General features: G+C 47.7%; 1 pseudogene; it reads left to right on the top strand.

Moving 5' to 3' along the window:
- The first annotated feature begins 250 nt into the window (after positions 1 to 250).
- Positions 251 to 19,836, top strand: LOC147119106 (uncharacterized; annotated as a pseudogene).
- The last annotated feature ends 1,359 nt before the right edge of the window (positions 19,837 to 21,195 follow it).

The raw sequence follows: 21,195 nt of genomic DNA, 5'->3' as shown, positions 1-21,195 counted from the left end.
TCTCTCTTCACTGACAGCAAAGTCCCCATGTGGGTTAATCGCGAGGCCTGTAAGAAATGTGTCCCAGCCGCTCCCTTCCATGGTTCAGAGCTCCTAGACACGGAACAGAAGGCTCCTTTACAACTGTGTTTAGAGTTGGGAAGAACAACGGTGAATGCTGGAAATGTGCTGTCAAATCAGAGATTGGTGTCAAACTGAGATCTGTTCATGACTGAAAGTGAAACGGCAGGTTTAAGTTTCCAGTCTAAAAATGACTGGTAATTATTCTATGTAGATTTGACGTGTTTGTGTGACAGTCCTGAGTCTACCATTTTAATGCAGGCATTAATCCATTTAAAATACACCCTTTGAAAATAAATTGGTTAAAGTCCCCATTAAAATAGCAGATGGAGGAGTTCACAGGAGCCTGTTAACTGCTGGTACAATTATACAACAGACTTTTGATCTCCAAATAAAGAAGGACCTGCAGTGTGTTTCCGGGAATTCTCTGTTTTATTGATGTGTGTGTGTTAGTCACCAGGATAGCTAAAAATACACGACCCGGAACATCCACGGGGCTGCGATCCCGACAGTTACTCTGGGATCACTCCTGCTGTGGAACTCCACCACTGACCCTGCTGAAGGTTGTAGGCTCAGGGAGTGGGGCCTCCAGGAGTGGACGGTAAGAAAGCTGGGTTTCAGTATCCTGACAAATATATGGTGAGGATCCAGAGGAATCCTTACTAAGGAACTGTGTGGGGTTTTACCAGCCAGCGTATCTTCTATGTTTCTATGTTTCTAACATAGAATCTAACGGCACAGAAGGAGGTGATTCGGCCCATCGTGTATGTGCCGGCTCTTTGAAAGAGCTGTCCAATTTAGTCCCAAATCCCAGCTTTATCCCCAGAACTCTGCAAACTAGTCCTCTTCAAGTACATGTCCAATTACTGTTTGAAAGTTCCTGTGGAACCTGATTCCAACATCCATTCAGATGGTGCGTTCCAGATCTTAACAACCCTCTGTGTGAAAACAATTCTCCTCATTTCCCCTCTAGTTCTTTTAGCAATTATTTTAAATCTGTGACCTTTGGTTACCGACCCACTTGCCAGAGTGAACAGTTTCTCCCTACTTGCTCAATCAAAACCCCCTCGTAATTTTGAACACCTCTATTAGGTCTCCTCTTAACTTTCTCTGCTCTAAGGGGAACAATCCCAGCTTCTCCAATCTCTCCACATAACTGAAGTCCCTCATCCCTGGTACCATCCTGGTCAACCTCCTCTGTACCCTCTCCAAGGCCTTGACATCCTTCCTAAAGTGTGGTGCCCAGAACTGTACACAAGACTCCAGCTGAGGTCAAAACCCTGCAGCTGTACAAAACCTTGGTTAGACCACACCTGGAGTACTGTGAGCAGTTCTGGGCACCACACCTTAGGAAGGATATATTGGCCTTGGAGGGAGTGCAGCGTAGGTTTACCAGAATGATACTCAGACTTCAAGGGTTAAGTTACGGGGAGAGATTACACAAATTAGGGTTGTATTCCCTAGAATTTTGAAGGTTAAGGGGTGATCTGATCGAAGTTTTCAGGATATTAAGGGGAACAGATAGGGTAGATAGAGAGAAACTATTTCTGCTGGTTGGGGATTCTAGGACTGGGGGCACAGTCTAAAAATTAGAGCCAGACCTTTCAGGAGTGAAATTAGGAAACACTTCTACACACAACGGGTGGTAGAAGTTTGGAACTCTCTTCTGCAAACGGCAATTGATGCGAGATCAATTGTTAATTTTAAATCTGAGATTGATAGGTTTTTGTTACCTAAAGGTATTAAGGGATATGGGCCAAAGGCGGGTGTATGGAGTTAGGTCGCAGATCAGCCATGATCTCATTGAAAGGCGGAACAGGCTCGAGGGGCTGAATGGCCTCCTCCTGTCCTATGTTCCTAACTAGTGATTTGTAAAGGTTTAGTGTAACTTCCTTGTTTTTATATTCAATGGCCCCATTTACAAAGCCAAGTATCCCATACGCTTTCTGAACCGCCTCACCAACTTGCCGTGGCACTTTCAAAGATTTGTGAATATGGACCCCCAGGTCCCTCTGCTCTTGCACCCCCTCAAAATAGTCCCATTTAGATTATACGGCCTCTCCCTGTTGTTTCTCCCAAAGTGCATCACTTCACACTTATCCTCATTTAATTTCATCCGCCTTGTGTCTGCTCATTTCACAGTCTGTCTCTATCCTCCTGAAGTCTGCTACTACTATGCTCACTATTTACTACATTGCCAAGTTTTGTATCATCTGTAAACTTCAAACTTGTACACCTATACCCAAGTCCAGGTCAGTTATATATAACAAGAAAAGCAATGGTCCTAATCCCAACCCCTGGGGGAACCCACTGCATACTTCCCTCCGGTCAGAAAAACATCCCTCAGCACTGCTCACTGCCTCCTCTCCCTTAGCCAATTATATACCCAAATTACCATCAGCCCTTTAATTCCCTGTGCTTCTATTTTCCGAGTAAGTCTCTTATGTGGTACTTTATCAAATGCCTTTTAAAAGTCCATATATCCAACATCTACTGCACTACCTTCATTAACCCTCTGTTACTTCATCAAAAACTCAATCAGGTTAGTCCCATATCCAAGGAGATGTGGTTGGAGCTTCTGCTATCTCCACCCTAGCTTCCCTCAGCAATCTAGGATGCATCCCATCTGGACCGGTGACTTGTTAACTTTCAGTGATGACAACCTATTTAGCACCTCCTTTCTATCAATTTTTATCCAATTTCTCTACTCCCCCCTCCTCTACTGCGAGATTAACTTCATCCTCTTCTTTTGTGAAGACAGATGCTAAGTACTCATTCAGTACCTCAGCCACGCCCTCTGCCTCCATATGATGAGCTCCTATTTGGTCCCTAATCGGCCCCACCATTCCTTTAACTATCCTTTTACTTTTCATACGTTTATAAAAGATTTTTGGGTTCCCTTTTACGTTACCCACTAATCTTTTCTTGTACTCTCTCCCTTGTGTCAGCTGTGGCTCAGTGGGTAGCACACTCGCCTCTGAGTCAGAAGGTTGTGGGTTCTAGTCCCACTCCAGGGACTTGAGCACATAAAGCTAGGCTGACAATCCAGTGCAGTGCTGAGGGAGTGCTGCACTCTCAGAGGTGCCGTCTTTCTGATGAGACTTTAAACTGAGGTCCCATCTGCTCTCTCAGGTAGATGTAAAAGATCCCATGGCACTATTTTGAAGAAGAGTAGGGGAGTTATCCCCGGTGTCCGGGCCAATATTTATCCCTCAACCAACATAACAAGAACAGATTATCTGGTTATTATCACATTGCTGTTTGTGGGAGCTTGCTGAGCACAAATTGGCTGCCGTGTTTCCCACATTACAACAGTGACTCCACTTCAATAAGTACTTCATTGGCTGTAAAGAGCTTTGAGATGTCCGGTGGTTGTGAAAGGCGCTATATAAATGCAAGTCTTTCTTTCATATATCCTTTTTCAATTTCCCCCCACTCTCTGTATTCTTCTGGTTTTTGACTGTATTCTGTACCTGTTTATAATGTTGGAGAATGGCCTCAGGCTCAAATGAGATCCCGCGGCCCGGTCTGTGTTCCGCCGGACGGCAGCGGTGAGGCTTTTTCTCTGTGACAGGCCCAGGTTACGTGCTGCCATCTTGGTGGAGGAAAGACAGACCGGTTCCAGCTGCAACAGGGCGCATGCGTGGCCATCTTGGGCAGTAACAGGGAGTGGGCGGGGCTTCAGGGTCCCAGTGACCAGGAGAGACAATCATTGACTCATTGATTTTATTCTCACTCTGCACACAGCGGGTGTAGAACTGAACTCAACCAGAGTAGAGGGAGGGGGAAACTGGGAGTGGAGGAAAGAAATGTTGGAGATGGTGCGATGGGTTTGGATTTCAGCACAGGGAGGAGGAAGAGTGTGTGGGACGGGGATTTACAGCATTGGGGGAACAAGAGAGGAAGGAATGTTCCATAGAAACTAGAATTGTCTGTTCTGGATTTCTATCCTGCACTTACAGTGATGACTTTTGTAAACTCAATTTTACAGGGTATTAGAAGGGGAGGATTTGCAGATGGGAAACTCAAACCAAACATCACAACAAGATCTGACAGTCACTTCACTCGTCAGGTGCTGAATATCATCGGCTTTTGAATGTGGAAGGACACATCTACTGCACTACCTTCATCAACCTTCTGTTACTTCATCAAAGAACTCAATCAGGTTAGTCAGACATGATTTACCTTCAACAAATCCACACTGGCTGCCCCTTATTAACCCATGCTTCTCCAAGTGAGAATTAATTTTGTCCTTGACAATGGTCACTAGTCATTCACCCACCACTGACATTAGACTGATTGGCCTGTAGTTACCAGGCTTATCCCTCTCCCCTTTTTTGAACAGGGTGTAACATTTGCAATCCTCCAGTCTTCTGTCACCACTCCCATATATCTGAGGGAGATTGAAAGATTGTTGTCGGAGCTTCTGCTATCTCCACCCTAGCTTCCCTCAGCAATCTAGGATGCATCGCATCTGGACCGGGTGACTTGTTAACTTTGAGTGATGACAACCTATTTAGCACCTCCTTTCTATCCATTTTATCCAATTTCTCTACTCCCCCCTCCTCTACTGTGACATTAACTTCATCCTCTTCTTTTGTGAAGACAGATGCTAAGTACTCATTCAGCACCTGAGCCACGCCCTCTGCCTCCGTATGATCATAATACAGTCAAGCAGAGTCAGCATGGTTTTATGAAAGGGAAATCATGTTTGACAAATTTGCTGGGGTTCTTTGAGGATGTAATGAGCAGGGTGGATAAAGGGGAACCAGTGGATGTGGTGCATTTGGATTTCCAGAAGGCATTCGCTAAGGTGCCACATAAAAGGTTACTGCACACGATAAGAGCTCATGGGGTTGGGGGTAATATATTAGCATGGATAGAGGATTGGCTAACTAACAGAAAACAGAGAGTCGGGATAAATGGGTCATTTTCAGATTGGCAAACTGTAAGAAAAATAAAAAAGCAAATTATTATTTAAATGGAGAGAGATTACAAAATGCTACAGTACAGAGGGACCGGGGGGTCCTTGTTCATGAAACACAAAAAGTTAGCATGCAGGTGCAGCAAGTAATCAGGAAGGCAAATGAAATGTTGGCCTTTATTGCAAGGGGGCTGGAGCATAAAAGCAGGGAAATCCTGCTACAACTGTACAGGGTATTGGTGAGACCACACCTGGAGTACTGCGTACAGTTTTGGTCTCCTTATTTAAGGAAGGATATACTTGCATTGGAGGCAGTTCAGAGACGATTCACGAGGTTGATTCTTGAGATGAGAGGGTTGACTTATGAAGAAAGGTTGAGCAGATTGGGCCTGTACTCATTGGAGTTTAGAAGAATGAGAGGTGATCTTATTGAAACATGTAAGATACTGAGGGGCTCGACAAGGTAGATGCAGAGAGGATGTTTCCCCTCGTGGGGAAATCTAGAACTTGGGGGCACAGTTTCAGAATAAAGGGTCGCCCTTTTAAAACTGAGATGAGGAATTTCTTCTCTCAGAGGGTCGTAAATCTGTGGAATTCTCTGCCCCAGAGAGCTGTGGAGGCTGGGTCATTGAATATATTTAAGGTGGAGAGAGAGAGATTTTTGAACAATAAGGGAGTGAAGGGTTATGGGGAGTGGGCAGGGAAATGGAGCTGAGCCCAAGATCAGATCAGCCATGATCTCATTAAATGGCGGAGCAGGCTCGAGGGGCCAAATGGCCGACTCCTGCTCTTATTTCTTATGTTCTTATGATGAGATCCTATTTGGTCGCTAATCGGCCCCACCATTCCTTTAACTATCCTTTTACTTTTCACATGTTTATAGAAGATTTTTAGGTTCTCTTTTATGTTATCGGCTAATCTTTTCTCACATTGTCTCTTTGCCCTTCTTACATCCTATTTCATTTCCCCCGCACTCTCTGTATTCTGCCTGGTTTTTGACTGTATTCTGTACCTGACATTTGTCATAAACCTCCTTTTTCTGTTTTATTCTAACCTCGATATCCTTTGTCATCCAGGGAGCTCGAGCTTTGGACGCTCCATCTTTCCTCCTTATGGGAATATGCTTGGTTTGTACCCGGTGTCAAATTTTGTTTTATAACGTGAAGTGCGTTGGGACATTTTACTACATTAAAGACGCTATATAAATACAAGTTGTTGTTGTCTGAAACTAACAAATTCCACAGAGGATAAATAACAGTATTTTTACTCCCAAATATTAAATATTTTGTTCCGTGAGGTTTAACTGCCTTTATTGATGAATTAAAAAAGTCTCTACTAAAATCTGAGCCAGTGTGTTGTGAAACAAAGAGCCTTGTGTCCAATAAGGGGAATAAAAGCCCACAGCCTCCCCTGGCCCCGGGCCCTGAACAAGGGACTTGAATAGAGGCCCGACCAGTCCCCATCCACCACCACCCTCCTCCGCCTGGCTGAACGTGTTCTCACATTGAACAACTTCTCCTTTAACTGCTCTCATTTCCTCCAAATCAAAGGTGTTGCTATGGGTACCCGCATGGGTCCTAGCTATGCCTGCCTTTTCGTGGGATATGTGGAACACTCTTTGTTCCAATCCTACTCAGGTCCCCTCCCTCACCTCTTTTTCCGATACATTGATGACTGTATCGGTGTCATTTCCTGCTCTCGCCCTGAATTAGACAATTTCATTCACTTTGCCTCCAATTTCCACCCTGCACTCACCTTCACATGGTCCATCTCTGACTCTTCCCTTCCCTTCCTCGACTTCTCCGTCTCCATCTCTGGGGATAGGTTATCGACCAATATTCACTAAAAGCCCACTGGCTCCCACAGCTACCTGGACTACACTTCCTCCATCCCCGCCTCCTGTAAGGACTCTATTCCATTCTCCCAGTTTCTCCGACTCCGCCGCATCTGCTCCGACGATGCCACCTTCCACCCCAGTGCTTCCGACATGTCTTCCTTTTTCCGCAACCGAGGATTCCCCTCTACCGTGGTTGACACGGCCCTCGACTGTGTCCGTTCTATCTCCCGCACTTCTGCCCTCACCCCTGCCCCTCCCTCCCGGAACCACAATAGGGTTCCCCTTGTTCTCACCTTTCACCCTACCAGCCTCCACATTCAACGGATCATCCTCCGCCACTTCCGCCACCTCCAAAGTGATCCCACCACCAAACGCATCTTCCCCCCTGTAATGTATGTACCTTTAAGGGGGGGAACTACTTTTTACAGCTCATGTATACTGTAGTACCGGCAGTGACCACAGCTGTATATAACATTGAGTAGTAATCTGTACAGATCAGTTGCAGTCTGAGCCACGTTGAGTAAACACCGTTTGTACCATTCTCCGCAGTCTGTGTCTGATTATACACGGACGTAACATTGGCGACGAGGCAGGTTCGAACCTACCTGCAACTCTGCATCACCTCCCGGGGATTCGTTCCTGAAGATCAGTGGATTGGAGGTCAAGGCCAGAGACTCGGGCGTCGACCAAGGGCAACCGCCCAGTCATCCAGCAGAGACTCGAGAATTGCGGGGGAGGCTGTCGAGAGCCAGGCTTGGCTTTGCAGTCGAGGTGGTCCAGCAAAACGGGCTGGCAACAGGTAGTGCGCAGACCCTTCCCGGACAGTGGCGGGTTAGAGCCCGACCGAGCGGCACAGCAAAGGGCCAAGCAGCGTTGACAGGGGAGAGAGAGAGAGGGCAGAGCGCACAGGGCACAGCCAGTGTTCAGGGGCCGAGCAGCATCGGAGAGAGGGAGAGAGAGACCCGCAGAAACCCGCGAGGCACCGCCATTGCCACGGGAACCGGCAGCAGCGGGGGAGGAAGGAAAGCGCAGGAGATGCCATTTTAAGCCATTGGGAGACGCCATTTTAAACCACACCCAAAATGCCGAAGAGTGGCAGTATCACCGCATTTGACAATGAAGTCGAAGATTGGACTACATATGTCGAGCGAATAGAGGTGTACTGCAAGTCAAATGAGGTGTCAGATGACAAGAAAGCATCGGTATTGTTGAATTTAATGGGTGCAAAGACATATGGGTTATTGCGAAATCTAGTAACCCCAACGAAGCCAATAGAAAAGAGTTTTGAAGATATAGTAACGATACTAAAGGAACATTTAAACCCCACACCGCTGCTGATAGCAGAAAGATTCAAGTTTCACAAACGGAACCAGCATAAGGATGAAAGCAATGCTGATTATTTAACAGAACTGCGCAAACTATCGAAACACTGCCAGTTTGGAGCGGGACTGGCAGATACCTTAAGGGACAAGTTTGTGTGTGGGCTTCAAAGTGAAGGAACCCAGAAACAGCTTTTATCTGAAAAGGATCTTACGCTGAAAAAGGCTTTCAGCATTATATGAAGCATCATATGAAGCAGCAGCACGGGGCGCTGCAGAGATACAACAGAGACTGCAAGAATATGGCACAAACGAAATGTCATATGGAACAGAGAAGTGCTATCGCTGTGGCAGAACAACGCATGACCAGAATGATTGCTGGTTCAAAGACAAAGTGTGCAGACAGTGTGGAAAAGTAGGACACATAGCACGAGTCTGCAGGTCGGGAAAGAAAACCAGCAATAAGAAACCGACCAAAGGAAAGTACAAGAAGGTACATAAGATAACGGAGAATAGTTCAGACGAACAAAAGAGTGATAACGACTCCAAAAGCAGGGAACTGAGTTGTCTGAAACTACATAATGTGATCACAAAAGAGGATGACCGAACCATTTGGGTCACTCTCAAGATAGCAGGAGTCCAGGTAAAGATGGAATTGGACACAGGATCAGCCCTATCTGCACTGTGGGATTTCTGTGATCTGTGATCTGTGACTACAAGTGGCTATTCTCACACATACCCTTGAGAGACACAAAAATTATTTTGAAGATGTACACGGGGCAAAAAGTCTACCCCAAAGGAAAAATAAGGGTGACCGTTATATATAACGGTAAGGAAACACCAAAACTAGACCTGTATGTATTGCAAGATGGAGGACCACCATTACTGGGACGTGAATGGATCCGGAAAATACAACTGGATTGGCATTCCATACAGGCACTGACTGTGGCTGACAAAAAGGATGACGACGTCACACCTGGGTGACTGTCAAAGATCCTAACTGGCACGAAAGAAGTGTTCCAGCAAGGACTCGGAACACTAAAAGGCATGACAGCGATGATTAAAATTGAAGAAGACGCAAGTCCAAAATTTTTTAAGGCCAGACCGGTACCTTATGCGATCCGCCCAGCCGTCGAAGCAGAGCTGGAGAGTCTGGAACGTTCAGGTGTACTGTCCAAGGTAGACTGGAGCGAGTGGGCTACACCCATCGTTCCTGTGATGAAAAAGTTGTTGAGCAGCACGCCTGGGGAACCAAGGAAGGTTTGCATCTGTGGGGGCTTTAAGGTAACAGTGAATGCGATCCTTCACACCGTACAATATCCACTTCCATGGATAGAAGATATTTTCGCCTCGCTATCTGGAGGGAAACGCTTCACTAAGATTGATCTGGCCCAGGCGTATCTGCAAATGGAGGTAGAAGAAGCATCAAAAAAATACCTCACAATCAACACCCATAAAGGTCTCTACCAATACAACCGGCTGGTATTCGGGGTAGCATCAGCTCCGGCTATTTGGCAGAGGGCAATGGAACAAGTCCTGCAAGAGATCCCAGGGACCCAGTGTTATTTGGATGACATCCTGGTCACGGACGAAAATGACAGTGATCACCTTGCCAACCTGGAGCAGGTGCTCACTAGATTGCAGGAATATGGACTCCGAGCAAACCGCCCCAAATGCGAGTTTTTTAGAAAACAGATCTCGTATTGTGGCCACGTTATCGATAAAGAGGGGTTACATAAGTCCCCAGACAAGATTGAGGCAGTAGTCAAGGCTCCAGCACCGGAAAATGTGTCACAAATGAGGTCGTTCCTCGGGCTGGTAAACTACTACCATAAGTTCTTGCCAAAATTGTCTGCAATACTACACCCACTGAACACCCTACTGCAAACTGGGGTGCCATGGAAGTGGAGTGACGAATGTAGACGAGCTTTGCAGAAGAGCAAAACACTAATCACATCGAAAGAGGTATTGGCCCATTACAACCCGGCATTACCAATTCGGTTGGCATGTGATGCGTCACCCTACGGCATTGGAGCGGTGCTGTCGCACAAATTCTCGGATGGCTCAGAGAGGCCAATAGCCTTTGCGTCACGATCTCTAACCTCAGCCGAGCGTAACTATGCCCAGATTGACAGGGAGGCCCTCAGCCTAGTGTGGGGAGTGAAAAAGTTCAATCACTATCTGCACGGGCAGAAATTCACCTTGCTGACTGATCACCAGCCTCTTGTCTCAATTTTTAGTCCAGAGAAGGGCGTTCCGGTGATGACTGCGCAACGACTGCAAAGATGGTCACTTTTTCTAGGGGCGCACCACTGTGAGATTGAATATAAGGGCACAAAACAGCATGGAAATGCTGATGTGCTATCACGCCTACCACTGCCTGCTGCGGAGGAAGCACCAGCAGTGGATCCTGTCGAAATATTCCATTCGACTATAGTTGAACTAACGCTTGTATCGAAAAGGAAACCCGAAATGACCCGACACTGTCTCGGGTATATGATTTGACGGTGAAGGGATGGCCAGCACATGGCGACTCACTGTTGCCAGCATTCTCGACAAGGAGAGAACAGCTGTCAGTGTGCCGGGGGACCTTGATGTGTGGATCCCGAGTGGTAATTCCACCCAAGTTAAGGGATAGAATGCTCAATGAGCTTCATGAGCGTCATCTGAGAGGGGTAAAAATGAAAAGCCTAGCCAGGGCTTATGTGTGGTGGCCGGGAATCGATAAACAAATCGAGGACCTGACCAAGAGCTGCTCAGGATGCCAGAAAGTCCAAAATGCACCACCACAGGCCCCTCTACACCCATGGGAGTGGCCCTCATCTCCATGGCAACGGGTGCATATTGATTTTGCTGGTCCATTCATGGACTCAATGTTTTTAATAGCCGTGGATGCGCACTCGAAATGGCCTGATGTCATCAAAATGTCCTCCACCACCATGGAGAAAACTATTGCAGTCCTACAGACCATTTTTGCCAGGAATGGCTTGCCAGAACAGATTTGCTCCGACAACGGACCACAGTTTGTGTCCGAAGAGTTCCGGAGGTTCTTGAAAAAGAATGGGGTAAGGCATTACACATCCGCCCCGTATCATCCAGCCACAAATGGATTGGCTGAGAGGTTCGTACAAACCTTTAAGAAGGCAATAAAGGCTATGTACAATGACAACATTCCGCTGCAGCACAAGGTGGACAATTTCCTGTTCGCCTACCGGAATGCGACACATGCAGTCACCAATCAGGCCCCAGCCATGATATTCTTTAACCGAAGGTTAAGATCTCGCCTGGATTTGCTCAGACCAACCGTATAAAGAGATGTTGAGAGTAAGCAATTCCAGCACATCCCTGAGAAGCCAACAAGGAGCTTCAATGTAGGGCAACCAGTCTTGGCCCGCGACTACCGAACAGAAAAATGGCAGCCAGGAACGATATGCACACGGCAGGGCCCCCTAATGTACACAGTGGATGTTGGGGAGAGCATCGTGAGACGCCATGCTGACCAGATCCTAGAGTCACAGGAACAAGTCAACCCCATGCCTCGCCCATACGTACCTGGTGATGAACCCAACGTAAAGGTAGCATCTACCCCAGAAACAGTAGCATCAGAAGTTGATGAACCAACCGACGACAGGGGGCCAGAATCGCCTCCGCACCAAGAGCATGACACTCGGGAAAGGCGCTATCCAGAAAGGATCAGGAAGCCTCCTCAAAGACTGAATTTATAAATAGACTATTTTCAGCTAATGTTGCATGTTAAAAGTGTTAATTGTAATTAGTTTGATATTTAATTGTTAAATGAGTGTTATGGTACTGTTAATCTAAAAGGGGAGGAATCGTAATGTCCCCCGCTTTAAGGGGGGGAACTACTTTTTACAGCTCATGTATACTGTAGTACTGGCAGTGACCACACCTGTATATAACGTTGAGTAGTAATCTGTACAGATCAGTTGCATTCTGAGCCACGTTGAGTAAACACCGTTTGTACCATTCTCCGCAGTCTATGTCTGATTATACACGGACGTAACACCCCCCCTCCCCTTTCAGCATTCCATAGGGATCGCTCCCTCCGAGACACCCTAGTCCACTCCTCTATCACACCCAGCACCCCTTCCCCTTTGCCTGGCACATTCCCGTGCAAGCGCAGGAGATGTAACACCTGCCCTTATACCTCTCCCCTTCCCACTGTCCAGGGCCCCAAACACCCCTTCCAGGTGAAACAGCGATTTACTTGTACTTCTTGTAATCTAGTATATTGTATTCGCAGCTCACGATGCGGTCTCCTCTACACTGGGGAGACCAAACGCAGATTGTGTAGTGTATGTAACTGTTCTACCTTTAAGAGAACTATTGTATGTAACCGTTCACCTTTAAGAGAACTATTTTAGGTGTGGCACTACTTTATCTTGGCTGCTGTATACTGTAATACCGACGGTGACCACACCGGTATATAAGTGCTGTGTCAGGATTTATTGGGCAGATTCGCCCGGACCTTCGAATAGTAAAGTCCTGTTAAAGTTACTCTTGTAGTCTGTGTATTACTTCACTATACAACCCACAGACTTTACAGTGGCGATGAGTTCGATCTTACCCTGCGTGCAGCAATACTTCCGAAGCAGTTAACGAAGCGTCGAGAAGAGGCAACCGCCCTCGTCGTTCTGCTGAGAGAAAACTCGAGTCTGCACAGCAAGAAAGAAGGAAGACTTCAGACACGAAGCCTTCCATCAGCAACAGGCACGGATTGTCCCTTCTGCCACAGTGGTGCTTGAGCCGAGCAGCACGAGAAGCAAGTCGGCCACGGTGACTGTGAGTAAAGGGAAAATAAATAAAATCAACGAAGGAGAAGGGTGGTGAACTCGACCACGGTCTGGGGGGAAAGGAGCCGGACAGAAGTCGGGCCCAGAGGCGCTGAGACGGGGGCAGCGTGGAGCACGGAAGCCACGGTACAAGCGGGCTGGGAGATGCAACGGCATCGTGAGACAGCTAGACCGCGACCGGCGAAAAAGGCTGGGCAGCAACCGAGGCCACGAAGCGCTGCGACCGGGACCGTAAGGCGCGGGAAGATATAAAAACAAATAATCCGCGGAGAACTCAGCCGCAGCCGGGGAGGAAAGCACCGGACTGCGAGAGGCTGGGAGGCGAGTACAAATAAAATTTTTTTTTAAAAAGGGCTGGGCAGTGACCGAGGCCACGAAGCGCTGCGACCGGGATCGTAAGGTGCGGGAAGGTATAAAAATAAATAAATCAGGGAGAACTTAGCCGCAGCCGGGGAGGGAAGCACCGGACTGCGAGAGGGCTGGGAGGCGCGATTGGGAGCCCGAGAGAGCGGGAGAGACAGAGCCCGAGCGAGGAAGACTGAGCGAGATCCAGCCCAGCGGCTGAAACTGTTCGCCGTCAACGGGGTGTACCCAGCGCCGGTTGCCCTGCCGAGAGAAGGGAGCAAGGAATGCGCTGAAGCCGACGCGCAGGCTGCGAACCCCGAAAGCCAGCGGCCGTCGCCCGAGGGAAAAGCTTACCCCTCCCGCCAGGGGAAGAAACGCGGGAAGCCGCCAGTAAGTGGAGAAGAAGACAGAAGCGGGAACCGCCATTTTGAAAGTGGGCGGGGAAAGAAGATAAGCGCGGGAAACCGCGGGAAGCCACCAGTAGGCGGAGAAGAAGACAGAAGCGGGAACCGCCATTTTGAAAAGGGGCGGGGAAAGAAGATAAGCGCGGGAAACCGCCATCTTGAAAAAAAAAGTTAAAGAAATATTTCGTTGTTGTTTATCAGGGAGTGTGAAGATGCCTAAACATGGCAACATCAACGATTTCGATTCCGAGGTAGAAGATTGGGCCACGTATGTAGAACGCATTGAGATATATTGCGAGGCCAATAAAATAGAAGGTATATAACCTTGCTAAACTCGATGGGGGCGAAGACATACGGGCTATTGAAGCATCTTCTAGCACCAGCTAAACCGGCGGATCAAACTTTCGATAATATTGTTGCTGTTCTGAAGGATCACTTGAACCCCACACCGCTGATGTTGGCGGAACGATTCAAATTTTATGCGAGAACGCAACGGAAAGAGGAAAGCAACGCGGAATACTTGGTCGAACTGCGTAGACTAGCAAAATACTGCCAGTTTGGAGGAAATCTGACAGAGGCATTGCGAGACAAGTTTGTGTGCGGGTTGTCGAAGGAAGGAACGCAAAAGCGACTGCTCGAAGAGAACGACCTCACACTTGATAGGGCTGTCCTTATTGCAGCATCGCACGAAGCCGCCGCGAAAGGAACTGCGGAAATGCAGCTAAAGGCAGTGGTACTCAGTGTGGATCAAATTACTTCGGGTACAACGAAATGTTATCGTTGTGGGAAGACAACACACGACCAGAACCAATGCTGGTTTAAAAACCAGGAATGTAGAAAATGTGGCAAACTGGGTCACATCGCTAAAGTATGCCGTTCAGGGAAGAAGACCAACAACCAAAAAAAGCCATCACAGGAAAAGTACAACAAAGTACACAAGGTGGCTGAGAAGAGTTCAGATGAACATAATTCAGATTCAGACCCAAACGGCCAGGAACTGGGTAGTCTGAGAATTCACAATGTGAGTAAGGAAGCTGACCTACAAACTATCTGGGTCATGCTAAAAATAGCCGGAGTCCAAGTGAAAATGGAATTGGACACTGGATCAGCCCTATCAGTCATAAATCGAAGGGATTACAACCGGCTATTCTCACATATACCCTTGAGAGATACCAAGTTCGTATTGCAGACATACACGGGGCATAAAGTATACCCCTTGGGAAAGATAAGAGTCAAGGTGAGAGACAGGGGCAAAGAACACCCAGGAATGGACTTATATGTACTACCTGAGGGAGGACCACCACTTCTAGGGCGGGAGTGGATCAAGAAAATAGACATGGAATGGCACTACCTAAAGGCAATAACGAGTGAGGACTCGGGGCAGACAATCAGCTCAGACTCTGAAACGGATGACGATAAGACCAGCCCAAGTATGAAAGACAAGTCTAAAATGGACTTGCTGACTAAGGTTGGAAAAACAAAGGCGTGCATAAATGCTTATGCTCCAGAGGAGAACAAAAGTTCAGAACAGAATTCCACTGAACAACAACAACATAATTTGACAGAGAATTCTGGGTCTGTTCAGTTTACAGACATATACATTACGGAGGAACACCGAGCTCGAACTCAACTTTATGTCAGATTACGACAGCAATTAGAACAATTGAGTTGCCGTCTCGAGCAAGAGATGAAAGCCATGAAAAAGTTCTATGACACCGAATGGGAGAATCTGGAAAGACAACAGAAGCAGCTGAGGGAGAAAAGGGAGCAGGAACACACAAACCGTCTGCGCGAGGAGGCCAAACGAATCAAAGCTGATTCGGCTTCTGAAGGTGTGTGCTCTAATCTGGTGGAACAAGATGTGCAGCAACTGAAGGCGATTGTTAGCAGGTTGCAGGCAGAAAAGGCTGATTTGGTCGACATGACTTCCGAGCTCCTACTGAAGTTGGGTGCAGCATCACCGGACGATTCATTTGTGGAAATTCGAATGGTGGGGGCTGCGGATGATGGCGAAGTAGAAACAGCAAAGGAGCCCCAGGACAAGGTTATAAACAGCCCTGCAGCTAATGGGAAATGGAGGATGGCAGAAGAGTTAACAGTCAGCCAACTCCTCCAGGGCAAGGTTATAAACAGCCCTGCAGCTAATGGGAAAGGGATGATGGCAGAAGAGTCAACAGTCAGCCAACTCCTTCATATGTTGAGGGATAAGACTCTACAATGGAAAAAACATAAACACGAGCCTCAATTGTCAAAGGGAAGGGGTTCGGAGCTCTCAAAAGTTATTGGAAGAGCTGAGGTGGCAACACAGACTGAGAAGACTGCAGCAGAACAGCCTTTGGATGCCGAAAGTACGCTGACGCACGTCAAGGTAGAACAACAGAATGCTGAAACAGCTGCTCCAGTAGAGGGATTGAATAATACAATCAATCAATCTCCGAATGAAGTTGAAGTATTGAAATCACAAATGACGTCATTAGTAAAAGACTTGCAGGAAGCCCAGAAAAAGCTGGATGAAGCTGAACACCTGAAGAAGTCTCTTCAGGAAAGATGTCTGGATTTGGAACAACAGCTGGCTAATGTCCAGCTGGGTATGGAGGAAATAGAAGGCCCTCTCGCTGGCCTAGCTCAGGATGACACCGTATATTACCATGACCTGTTGGACGACATCGAATATTACGATGATCTGTTCTGCCCAGCTTGTGATGAAAACTCCCAAAGTGCAGAAACCATGAAGAATCACAAAAAGTCTAAGGAACATCGGGAGATGGTGGCGCTACTACGGAAAAAGGAGGACGAGAAGGAGGAACTGTGCATGCAGCTGGCAGCTGACAGTGGAGCCCAGAAGGACGAGAAGGAGGAACTGTGCATGCAGCTGGCAGCTGACAATGGAGCCCAGAGAGTCTCCAAGAAGCAGAAAAGGAAAAGACGAAGCAGAAGATGATGATCATCTGGACCATCATCATCACTACTAGATCACGCACGGGGTTCCTGCGAACGGAGCCAAATCAGTTTGGAAGTAGAAAACTTCCCAAGGTACTCAAGTTTTTACAAGCCAACAATGCTGGTTCAGAAGGACGGAAGTTCAAGCTGTTAAGTCCAGTGAAGGACTATTGGATGAGTCACTCCAGCAACGTGAACCGACTACACCACGGGGAACTGCTACACCACTGAGGCGTTGTCAGGACCGAGTCAAGAAGCACGGAAGGCGCATCCACCGAGATTGAATCTGTGAACTGTTTTCCGCAGAGACTGAATCTATGAACTGTTTCCCGCAGAGACTGAATCTGTGAACTGTTTCCGCAGAAACTACATCTGTGAACTGTTTAACATAAAGTTGGATATATGTTAGGATGTTATGTTTAATGGGGAATAAGTATGTTGTAAGCTAAAAAGGGAGGATTGTAGTGTATGTAACTGTTCTACCTTTAAGAGAACTATTGTATGTAACCGTTCACCTTTAAGAGAACTATTTTAGGTGTGGCACTGCTTTATCTTGGCTGCTGTATACTGTAATACTGACGGTGACCACACCGGTATATAAGTGCTGTGTCAGGATTTATTGGGCAGATTCGCCCGGACCTTCGAATAGTAAAGTCCTGTTAAAGTTACTCTTGTAGTCTGTGTATTACTTCGCTATACAACCCACAGACTTTACAGATTGGGTGACCGCTTTGCGGAACACCTCCGTTCAGTCCGTAAGTGTGACCCCGAGCTTCCGGTCACCTGTCATTTTAATTCACCGCTTCATTCCCACTCGGACCTCACCGTGCTCGGCCTCTTGCATTGTTCCACGGAAACCCAGCGTAAGCTCGAGGAACAGCACCTCATCTTCCGATTAGACACTTTACAGCCTTCCGGACTCAATATCGAGTTCAACAATTTCAGATCATAACCTCGGCCCCTATTACATTTTTACTTATTTTTTATTTTTTTTATCCACACCTTTGTTTTGGTTTCCCCCCCCCCCCCACTTTCCTTTTTGTTCTCTCTCTCCCACATGGCAGCTGTCTCCCATTCTGCCAGAACATTTCACACCTAATCTAGAGCTGCCTTTTGTCTCCACTGGCCTATCACCATCTCGTCTCATTTTGGAAACCTCTTAATGTCTCTTCACTTTTGTTCTCTCCCAGCCCGGCCTCTTAATCTATATCATTCCCTGTGCCTCTTTAGTCTTGACAAAGTGTTTCGACCCGAAACGTTGACTCTGTTTTCTCTCCACGGATGTTGCCTGGCCTGCTGAGTTTTTCCAGCATTTTCTGTTGTTATAATGGACTGGAGAAACTCGCTGCCCTGCGGATCAGACAATCAGCCGGTGCTAGTCCCGCCCCTCAGGCTCCCCAATTGGTTGGAGGACCCACCGCCGGCTCGCTCCTCCAGCCCCGCCCCGCTCGCTCCCTATTGGTCCGGAGCTCCCGTAAATCACCTGGGCAGTGTGAGCTGAGCATGCGCGGAACTTGGCAGCTGCCATTGACATATCAGGTGAGAGAGCTCAGGAGCGGGTTCATGAACCCCGGGGGGACGCGGGCCGCTCACACCCCGAGCTCAGGGAGCGGGTTCGTGAACCCCGGGGGGACGCGGGCCGCTCACACCCCGAGCTCAGGGAGCGGGTTCATGAGCCCTGGGGTGACGCGGGCTGCTCACACCCCGAGCTCAGGGAGCGGGTTAATGAACCCCAGGGTGACGCGGGCTGCTCACACCCCGAGTGCAGCCCCAGCCAGGCCCCATTATTAAAACACTCAACATTATCCGCTTCACAAACACCCAGAGTGGGCCTCAGGCCACGAACAAGAGCCTCCGGGCCGGGCGTTTGCCCCAAGCTGGGCGGCAGCTGCGGGGCTTTCTCCCGGTGACAGGCCTGGGTTAATGGCCGCCATCTTGAGAGGCTCAGGGGGCAGTAGGGCGCATGCGCTGCCCCCTTGGCCAGGAACCAGGAGGAGAGAATCTTGTCAATTTCTATCCTGGTCTCACGGTGATGGCTTTTGTAAATTCCTTTTACAGGCTGTGAGAAGGGCAGCATTTACACACCGCAAACTCAAACCAAACATCACATCAAGATCTGACAGAGTCACTCGATTCATCAGGACCTGAATATCATCGGTCTTTGAATGTGGAAGGAGAAATGTTTGTCTGTTCTTTCTGTGGGAAAAGATTTCAAACATCAGTGTGACTGGAAAAGCAGCGAGACACACACACCCGAGTGAGAGTGTTCCAGTGCACTGACTGTGGAAAGAGCTTTAACCAGTTACACAGCCTGAAAAAACATCGCACCGTTCACAGCGGGGAGAAACCGTACATGTGTTCTGTGTGTGGACGAAGCTTCAACTGATCGTCCAACCTGGAGAGACACAAGGACACCCACACCACGGAGAAACCGTGGAAATGTGGGGACTGTGCGAAGGGATTCAATTACCCTTCCCAACTGGAAATTCATCAACGCAGTCATACTGTGGAGAGGCCGTTCACTTGCTCCGTATGTGGGAAGAGATTCAGTCGCTCGTCCATTCTCCAGATACATCAGTGAGTTCACAATGACAAGAGACCATTCAGTTGCACTCACTGTGGGAAGAGATTCAAGCAGTCATCCATCCTCATTCTACATCAGCGAGTTCACACTGGGGAGAGGACATTCACCTGCACCGTGTGTGGGGAGGGCTTCAGTCGATCATCCCACTTGCTGACACACCAGCAAGTTCACACCGGGGAGAGGTCATTCACCTGCTCCGTGTGTGAGAAGGGATTCAGTCTATCATGCAACCTGCTGAAACATCAGCGAGTTCACAAGTGACTGCAAGGGTTGGATTCTGCTTTCACCTGCTCCGTGTGTGAGAAGGGATTCGCCCATTCTTCCGAGCTTCTGACACACCAGCGAAATCACACTGGGGAGAGGCCTTTCACCTGCTCAGTGTGTGAGAAGGGATTTGATCATTCATCCAACCTGCTGACACACCAGCAAATTCACACTGGGGAGAGGCCGTTCCCCTGCTCCTTGTGTGGGAAGGGATTTAATCGTTCATCCTACCTGCTGACACACCAGCGTGTTCACACTGGGGAGAGGGCATTCACCTGCTCCGTGTGTGAGAAGGGATTCAGTCTATCATGCAACCTGCGGAAACATCAGCGAGTTCACAAGTGACTGCAAGGGTTGGATTCTGCTGTTATTGCTGCTGTTAATCACATCCAGGACTGAACCATGTTCATTCTGACAGTTGGGTTTGTTTCTGCTGATGTTAATAACCCCTATAACTGGGCTGGAGTTTAATATTCTGGATATATGGCTGATTGACTTGTTGGGGCTGCAGTGTTCGTTTAAGAACCGCTCTCTGATCTTTCCTCTTAATTTATCATGAGAGTCCTTGAATTGAGTTGAGGAGCAAAAAGAATATGATCACGCTATTGGGGGTATTGTATAGTCATCCAAATAGTGAGAGGGAGGTAGAGGAGCAAATCTTCAGGGAAATTGCAGAGATATGCAAGAGCTAGAGAGTGGTGATATTGGGGGACTTTAATTACCCAACTATCGATTGGGATAATGCTAGGGTAAAGGGAAAGGAGGGGGAGGAATTTCTGAATTGTGTTCAGGAGAATTTCCTTCACCAGTATGTTCTTGGCCCAACTAGGAAGGAGGCATTGCTGGATCTGGTGCTGGGGAATGAGGTGGGCCAGGTCGACCAAGTGTCTGTGGGAGAACACTTGGGTACGAGTGGTCATCGTATCATAAGATTTAGATTAGCAATGGAGAGGAGCAAGGAACAATCTACAGTGGAACTTCTAAACTGGAATAGGGCTAACTTCAATGGGATGCAAAAGGATCTAGCCAGGGTAAAATGGAACCAAAGACTGACAGGAAAAACTATAACGGAACAATGGGTGATCTTTAAGGAGGAGATGTTCCAACTACAGCCTAGGTACATTCCAACAAGAGGGAAGGGTAAGGGAACCAAAGCAAGGGCTCCGTGGATGATGAGGGAGATAGAGAAGATGATGAAACAAAAAAAGAGGGTGTATGATACATTTCAGGTGAATTCTTCAAGGGAGAAGCAGACCAAATACAAAAAGTTGAGGGGATGTGAAGATGAAAATAAGATTGGCAAAGAGAGAATATTAGAGTAGAATGGCAGTTAACATAAAAGGAAACTAAAAATCTTCTACCGGCATGTAAACAGTAAGCGGGTAGTAAGAGGCAGGGTGGGGCCTATTAGAGACAAAGAAGGTGATATATGCTTAGAGGTGCAGGGCAAGGCTAGAATGCTCAACGAGTACTTTGTATCGGTGTTTACTAAGGAGGTGGATGCTGACAAAATATCGGTAGAAGTGGAAATGGTAGAAGCAATGGAAGAGGTGAAAATTGACAGACAGGATGTACTAGAAAGGCTGGGTATGCTTAGAGTGGACAAGTCGCTTGGTCCAAATGGCTTGCATCCCAGGTTGCTAAGGGAATTGGGAGAGGAGATAGTGGAAGTGCTTGCCATAATTTTCCAATCTTCCCTAGATA

This window comes from Somniosus microcephalus, chromosome 4 (genome assembly GCF_052327205.1).
Source record: "Somniosus microcephalus isolate GS21.2 chromosome 4, FLI_Smic_1.0, whole genome shotgun sequence".
NCBI lineage: Eukaryota > Metazoa > Chordata > Chondrichthyes > Squaliformes > Somniosidae > Somniosus > Somniosus microcephalus.
Note: the sequence above shows the minus strand (reverse complement) of the source record. Positions and strands in the feature narration are given on the sequence as shown.